This window comes from Leopardus geoffroyi, chromosome A1, assembly GCF_018350155.1.
Source record: "Leopardus geoffroyi isolate Oge1 chromosome A1, O.geoffroyi_Oge1_pat1.0, whole genome shotgun sequence".
In the NCBI taxonomy this organism is placed as follows: domain Eukaryota; kingdom Metazoa; phylum Chordata; class Mammalia; order Carnivora; family Felidae; genus Leopardus; species Leopardus geoffroyi.
The window spans coordinates 85,468,611-85,477,158 of record NC_059326.1 but is presented as its reverse complement, the minus strand read 5'-3'; positions in this window follow the sequence as shown (position 1 = coordinate 85,477,158).

The following is an 8,548-nucleotide window of genomic DNA, read 5'->3' as shown; positions in this document are numbered from 1 at the left end:
AAAATAAAAATTTAAAAGCTGAATCACTATGTTGCACATCTGAAAGTAATGTGATGTTATGTGTCCACTATAAACAAATTTTTAAAAAAACAAACATCAACAAAAGCAAATGTAACTTGAGTGAATGCAAAAATAATATGTGGAAATACAAACATCATTAATCTTCTTCCTCATAAAATGAAGAGAGTGAATGAAGGAAGGCAATAAGTCTCAAATAAATGTATTAAAATGATTTATAAGTCATGGCTTTCCATGGAAGCTATCATACTTTCATGAAGATCTATATTAACTGATGATGATTTAATAAATATAGAAACAAAGTTTGGACAACCAATATATTCAGAAGATGTAAAAACAACATGGAAAATCTTCCCTATTTGCCAGACTCTGACCAAGGCCAAAACATTGCCCAGGGACTTATTCTTGATCCAATGGGCCAGGACACTCCTTCCACTAGATCATATTGGAACTCTCATCCCATCCCAAAAATCCCACTGGGTTCTGACCGCAATTGAAATTTCTTATTGGTTTGTCATAGACACTTCATGTGTTCCACTTGGGTCATGTTAGCCAAGCCCTACAAGAACACATTTATTTCCTGTTTGGATGTCCTGAGCACATTGCATGTGACAACAGCCCAATATTTGAGGCTGAAGCTACACATCAGTGGCCCCAATCAAGGGTATTCAATGAATTATTTATGTTCCATATTTCCACCAAGCCTCAGAGAAGATGAAATGTTAATAAAAATTGAAGGGCATGCTTAAATGGTGGATTAGAAGAGAAGAGAAAATAACCCCAGTCCAAACTACACATCTCAAGTGAGAAACCTGTCATCATAATACAGCATTTTTTGAAGGGGCGTTTATTATTTGCGCTGTCTGTTTAATCAGGTTATCCACCTACTTCCTCCAATTCTTCTTTCATGGTTACTAATACATCAATTTCTGTGGTGGACACAAAAAGGGCCATTTAAAAAATGTTTATTTCTTTTGAGACACAGGGAGAGAAAGAGAGAGGAGGAGAGAGTGAATGCACAGTGGGAGAGGGGCAGAGAGTGAGAAGGAGACAGAGAATCCCAAGCAGGCTCGAGGCTATCAGTAGAGTCCGATCCTGGGCTCAAACCCATGAATTATAAGATCATGACCTGCGCTGAAATCAAGAGTCAATGCTTAGCCAACTGAGCCACTCAGACACCCCAATAAAGAGACCTTTTGATAATGTGATTAATAATAAAATTATATCTTTGGTCTTTGTCCCAATTTCTGGCACAGGGCTCCTAATACCCTTGTAATTTCTTAAGTGATAAGAGTGAAGGAATGTCTTGCTATTTATAACAAGTCCCTTTCAACCACACTTGAGTTTATATTTTGGAAAACCCCTATGGATGGAACTTGTTGCCAGGGGAATGAATGATGTGATTACAATATTGGAGCATTCATTTCCAACTCTGACCACTGGGAAGGGGAGAAAAGTAGGAGGTTGATTTAGTCATTAATGGTCAATGATTGAATCAATCATGCCCACCTATGTATTAAAGTTTCTATAAAAAATCCCTAACGTATGGAGTTCAGAGAGCTTCTAGGAAAATTTGGAGGTGCTAGGAGTGTAATGCTCTTGAAGAGGGCTTGGAAGCTCCATGTCCCTTTCTATATAACTTTCCCTATGCACCTCTTGCATCTTATTATTCCTGAGTTATGTCCTTTTATAATAAGCCAATGATCTAGAAGGTAAAATGACTTTCTGAGTTCTGTGAGCCACTGTAGCAAATGATCAAACTCAAGAAAAGAATCATGGGAATCTCTGTATAGAGACAGCATTCAGAAGTACAGATGACTATGGATCTGTAACTGAAGTGTGCATGTGTGAGAGATGGAGTAATCTTGAAGTATGGAGACTTTAATCTGTGGGATCTATCTTTAGGTAGTGTGAGAATGAAATTGAATTGTAGGACACCCAATTGGTGTCCACAGAAATTTGGAGAATTGTTTGATGTGAGAAAAGCCCATACATTTTTTGGCCAAAAGTACTGAGAGTAGTAATAGTGTAAACTAAAACAAAGTTGTTTTTCCCTCTTATAATCTCCCATGTTCTTGGACCACTTGCTGAAAATTTAAACAGGTAAGGAGATTAGAATCATTCTGAAGTTTTGCCTACAAAGACTTTGAAATTGATGACCATTAATTTAAGGCTTCTAGTTTCCTAAGGTGGTCCTCCTGGTTTTTTTTGGATAGCCCCTTGTGATGGCTACCAATGTCTAGAATAGAAAATGCTATTGAGCCACAAGAGGAGATCCATATGTGAATATTTGTGTTTTCCCCACTGGAGGATTCATGAAAGATACTATGTTTACTCATCGTACAGAAAAGACTGCCCCTGTCTCAGTTGATGGGGAAAAGTCCCCCAAATGATAGAACATCATCATTTTCAGATCAGTGAGCCTGGATAAGCTTGAGGGAGGCATGCGGATCTAATACCTCTTCTCTCTCTCCTAAAGAGTAGACTGTGTGACTCCCACCTCACCAAATTTATTGATATATATGTCCCAGGCTGTTGCCACTGCACTGAACTTGACTAACGAATATGTCACTCATTGTCCAATCCCACCGACAAACATGGCTGCTGTGCCACTTTGTACTATGAATGGACATTTTTCTAAAAATGGAACATTCTGCTACCTAATATACCCCAACTTTATTAATCTAGACCCAGAGTTCCACAGCTGAACTCTTATACTGTAGGAATAAAACACCTCCCAAGATGTTAGCTCATCCCTGTCAAAGATGGGGACAATCAGAATGTATGGGAAAAGGATGAAAAACTTTAGGGTTGTTTTGGCCTTGATAGTGGCAGCCTTCTCCTATCCCATTCTTGCTCCTGCCTTATATAGACTGTTCAGTTCCACTTAACGGATCTTCCCTTTGGCAGGGATTTGTGATGAATTGATCTCCATGGTAGTATTATTACACTCTTAGCACTGTGAGGGCCACCTTGGGATATTTTTTTCTAATTTTTTAATGTTTATTTATTTTTGAGAAAGAGGGAGGGAGAGAGAGAGCAAGAGTAAGGGAGGGGCAGAGAGAGAGAGAGAGAGAGAGGGAGACACAGAGTTGTCAGCTGTCAGCTGTCAGCTCTGAGCTATCAGCACAGAGCCTGACATGGGGCTCAAACTCACAAGGTATGAGATATGACCTGAGCCAAAGTCAGATGCTTAACTGACTGAGCCATCCAGGGGCCCCTATTTCTTTTTTTAAAGGCCAGACTTTTACTTGTCTTTTCCCTAGCAATGTAGCATGCTCATATGGGTCAGCAATAAGAAACTTCAAAATAATCAAAATAGTCCCTCTAATTAACAATATCACACAAAGACAAGTAAGGCAGTAACTCCAAAACCAGGCAGATGCTGATTAGTGAAGGAAATGCCAGGTGATATTACTAACTCTGCTAAAATAAATGAACCAGGGAATTATTCCCACTATCAGGGTCCTCCAGTTAGAAAAGGTTGTATACAGCCAAACCATAAGAGACTTTTAAAAACTGAGAATAAACTGAGGGTTGATGGGGGTGGGAGGGAAGGGAAAGTGGGTGATGGGCACTGAGGAAGGCACCTGTTGGGATGAGCACTGGGTGTTGTATAGAAACCAATTTGACAATAAATTTCATATTAAAAAAAGAAAAGGTGTATAAAACTTGTCCTTGATCTTTTCTGAGGTGATTAATAATACCTTAAACTTTGGACGCACAGTGAATGAGACCCAATTCTTTGGCCCCAGGATTTTTGAATGACCACAGTCCTCAACTTCCTGATGGCCAGCCAAGACAAGTCTGTGCAATTGCTAACACTTTGTGTTGCACCTGGATCAATGGAATGCAAAATACAGTCCATTGTACAGATTATAAAAGAAGACTTCAGGTTCTCTGAAGAAAGATTTATTTTGGGATATCTTTTCCTGGCTTGGCAATGATTGGAGCTTATGGCTAAGTTCTAACCTCCAGGTAGCCCTGGTAATACTTCTTGGAATGATCTTTATTGTGACTTTCCTCTCCCTATGGCCTCAGGCTAATTACTCAGTTTTTTGGCACAGCTATTCAAAGCCAAACCTATCTGGTTCAATGTTGAGTTAGTCTATTTCACATTTGAGCCCAAGAAACTAAGGAGATAAAGTTGAAGAGTTTGGCTCCCAGCCAAAACACCATGCATGATCTTATAGGTCCAACCACAGGCTATTATAAGTGCTTTACCTGACAGGTCCCAGAAGGAAAAGCTGCCCTCACTACTCCAGACTTGGTGCACAGCTGGCACACTGCAGACTTAGTGGGAAGTTACAGTTAAGGACTCTGGCCCTCCAGCCAGCATGCTCTTATAAATACGTTCCTACCACAGGTATCTTTATTCAGAGGTCTCATAATCAGAGATACTTGGCCAAACACTTCAGGTACCTCTGAGACACCTACTCATCAGGAGCTCTCAAAGATTCCTTTCTCCACTGTGATTCATTATTCAGTCCTTTACAGCTACTAACCCTTCAAACTCCCTTCCTCTGCCCCTAGAATCATTTCAAGAAGGGCCTTTTGTTGAAGGGGTGGGGTTTTGAGTAGGTTCACAACCGTCTTGGAATCTTCCCTGGTGTAATCAAAGGAAGAGGCAGGCCACTACAGCTTGGTAGTTGACAGTTTCAATAAAAGCAGAGGAAACTTACATATGAGGCTTGTCTTGGATGTCAGCAAGATGAATGGATCCTTGTTCCCACTCTCCAAATTTTAAAAGCTTATAAAGAAGCCCTAACTAGATGCAGTCACATATATATCATGTAGGTGTTTTCAATATCGTATTACATCTCGAGGCTATGTCCTTGGAACAGGTTCTGGGAACCAGAAAATTAAACAGAACCCACATTCCAGGGGCAGGACAGAGATCAGAGAGCCTCCAAGTGCTCGGGTCTAACTTACAGGTCAATTGGCAGTCATGTCTTTTTGATCATGATCCCCAACATGGGGGTATCTCAGCAGTGACATGATTCCTCCTTGTACTCTGATCCATATGACATTAACCCAGTGTCATTCCATGGGGAAAAAGGGAACACTGGGGCAGCTGGTACCTTCTTTCTTGCCTCTTGCCTAATTAAGTGAATAAAGCTTTTGCTTATTACTTTCACTTTGGTTCATGGCCTTAATTGACCAACTTTATATCTATTGACTCTTAGATCAGCTCAGAACTCCAATGCTATGAAGAGATTATCAAGGTTGTGTTGTACAAGAGCAGTACACAAGCTTCATTTGCTGTCCTATACGCCAGCTATGGACAGCTAGAATTTAAAAATATATAGGTATATATACAATGGTACCAAACGAATGAAATATTTCTACACAAATCCAACAATATATTTACAGGTTCTATATGTGAAAAACTACAAAAATACTGATGGAGGAAATAAAAAAAATCTAAATACACATGGATATTTTCTATATTTACATGTTGGTAAATTCAATATTGTCAAGATGTCAGTTCTTCCCAACTTGATCTACATATTCAACACAATCCAAGTGAAAATCCCAAAGTATAATTTCATAGGTATTAACAGATGTATCCTAAAATTTATCTAAGACACAAAGTGCATAGAATAGCCAAGATAATGCTAGAAAATGAAAACAAACTAGGAAGATTTAAACAAACTGATTTCAAGACTTATTATAAATCTACAGTAATCATGACTGTATGGTATTGGTAAAAGAAAAATCAAACAGATCAATAAAACAGGACAGGAAGCCCAGAAATACACACCTATATGTTACAGTTAGCTAATTATCAACAATGGCTTAAAGGGAACGCAATGGAGGAAAGGCAGTGTCTTCAACAAATTGTGCTGTAATAATTCAATATCGATATACAGAAAAATTCTAGACACTCACCTTACATCTTTCATCTTTTACAAAGAAAAAATAGATAGATGATAGATAAAATTCAAAATTATAAAACTTTAGAGATAAAACATAGATTATCTATAATGACATTTGTTGGAATGATGACTTTTTAGGTACAACATTCAAAGCATGATACAAGAAAGAAAAAATTGAAAGTTTAACTTTATTAAAATTAAAACTTTGCCCTGCTAAAGGTATTATTAAGTGAGTGAAAATCCAAGGCAATGACTGGGAGAAAATATTTACAAATCATGTATCAGATAAGGAGCTTATATACAAATGTACAAAGGAAGCTTAAAATTCACCAATAAACAAACAACTCAGTTTTGAAAATGTGGAAAATATTTGAATGTACGTCTTGGAAAAGAATATGTCGAAGTGGAAAATAAACCTAAGAAAAGATGCTTCACATCTATGGTCATTCTGGAAATGGACATTAAAACCAATTTCCCTATAGCCCTTTTAGAATAAGTAAGATAATAAATGAAAAAAAATAAATAAATACTAACCCTAGAAATATCTATTGCTGGTAAGAATGTTGAGCAACATACACCATTCTCATTCACTGCTGGTGGGAATGCAAAGTAGTATAGTCTCTTTTTTTTTTTTTTTTAAAGTTTTTTTTATTTATTTTTGGGACAGAGAGAGACAGAGCATGAACGGGGGAGGGGCAAAGAGAGAGGGAGACACAGAATCGGAAACAGGCTCCAGGCTCTGAGCCATCAGCCCAGAGCCCGACGCGGGGCTCGAACTCACGGACCGCGAGATCGTGACCTGGCTGAAGTCGGACGCTTAACCGACTGCGCCACCCAGGCGCCCCCATAGTCTCTTTTTTTAAAAATTGTTTTTAATGTTTGTTTCTGAGAAAGAGAGAGTGTGAGTGGGGGAGGAACAGAGAGAGAGGGAGGCACAGAATTCGAAGGAGTCTCCGGGCTCTGAGCTATCAGCACAGAACCCAAGGCAGGGCTCAAACCCACAAACCCTGAGATCATGACCTGAGCTGAAGCCCAACACTTAACCAACTGAGCCACCCAGTCACTCCTGTAAACCCTCTTTTGAAGATGGGTTATCTGACAGTTTCTAACAAAGCTAAACTTAAACATATATTATCTGACAATAATGTCCCTTGTTATTTATTCAACTGATTAGAAAACTTTTGTTTATAAAAAAGTTGCATGTGAATTTTGTATATAATTGTAGAGACTGGAGTGATAATCTATAAACCACGGAATGCCTAGCATTACTAATATCAACCAGAAGATAGGAGAGAGGCATGGAACAGATTCTCCCCAGAGCCTCCATAATGAGTTAAACCTGCTGACACCTTGATTTCAGACTTCTGATCTCCAGCCTGTGAAGAATAATTTTCTGTTGTTTTAAGCCACCACGTGTTTAGTAAATTCTTAAAGCAATCTGTAAGGATTCTGGTGATTTGGTTAGTTGGCTGAAACAAGGGCCCAAGGATCATACATTACATGATGTTGAAATGCCAGAACTGTATTAAATAAATAAATAAATAAATACCAACCCTATAAATGCCTATTGCTGGTAAGAATGTTGAACAACAGACACCATTCTCATTCATTGCTGGTGGGAATGCAAAATTGTTAGAGTAACAATCCAAAGGATTAAGGAGATAAATATATTAGAATGGACTTTGTCATGTGAGACCAACTCATCTGATGCAGGAAGGTCTAGTAGATACACTTTTCACCATGACTATGAGTAATTACTTTGAGAGGAGAGCCCCAGTATCTTTGGAAAATTCTGGAGTCCTTTTTTCTGCAGGTCAGAAATTACAGCGGAAACTGCTACCACTGTACTGGTATCCCTAAATACAAAGGGGACAATGGGATCAGGTGCTGGGAGGTATGTAATAATCAATTATAGTCAATATGTGTGTGATTATCATAATGCATAATGGAGTCAAAACAACAATCACAATAGTCTGATTCACTGAGATGTAGGGCATTAACTAGCTCATCATGGTGTACTCATGAAAAGTGTTAGATGGGCAGTAACTAAATCCTTATTTGGTTTGAATAAGTCAAAGCAATGTGGGTCAAGTGAACAGAAGTCTAACTTGAAATCCCAAAACAGAAAATCATAATCCTCAGTAAAATCCCAGACTTAACCCAGATTTGAAATCCAGGACACTTTGAATGAAGGGGAATTCATGTTCCCTTGAGGCAAGATCCCACTACAGTAAAAACATACTATAATGTTAAATGTCCCTCTCAACTGTCTCCAAAAGAACCCATGCCACTTAGTGTAAATGTGCATTGAGGAAAGGGGAACAATCAGATTTTGTAGGAGTTAATGGATATTGACATTAATTCCAAGAAAATTAACATATAACTGTGGTTCATCAGTCAGAGTAGGGGTTTATGGAGGTCAGATATTCAATTGAGTTTTAGCTTATGGCTATCTCACAGTGAGTTCATACGGTCTCTGAAACCATCCTGGGGCTATTTCCCAAGTTCTGAAAAGTACAACTTGAATAGGCAACTAGGTGGTCTTTGGTTTATTGACCTTTAACAAAAGTCTGAGCTGCTTATTTACAGAGATAATGATGCTCCAATAAAATGAATTTTGAAGTATTCCTTACTTTTCAATACCTTGGATG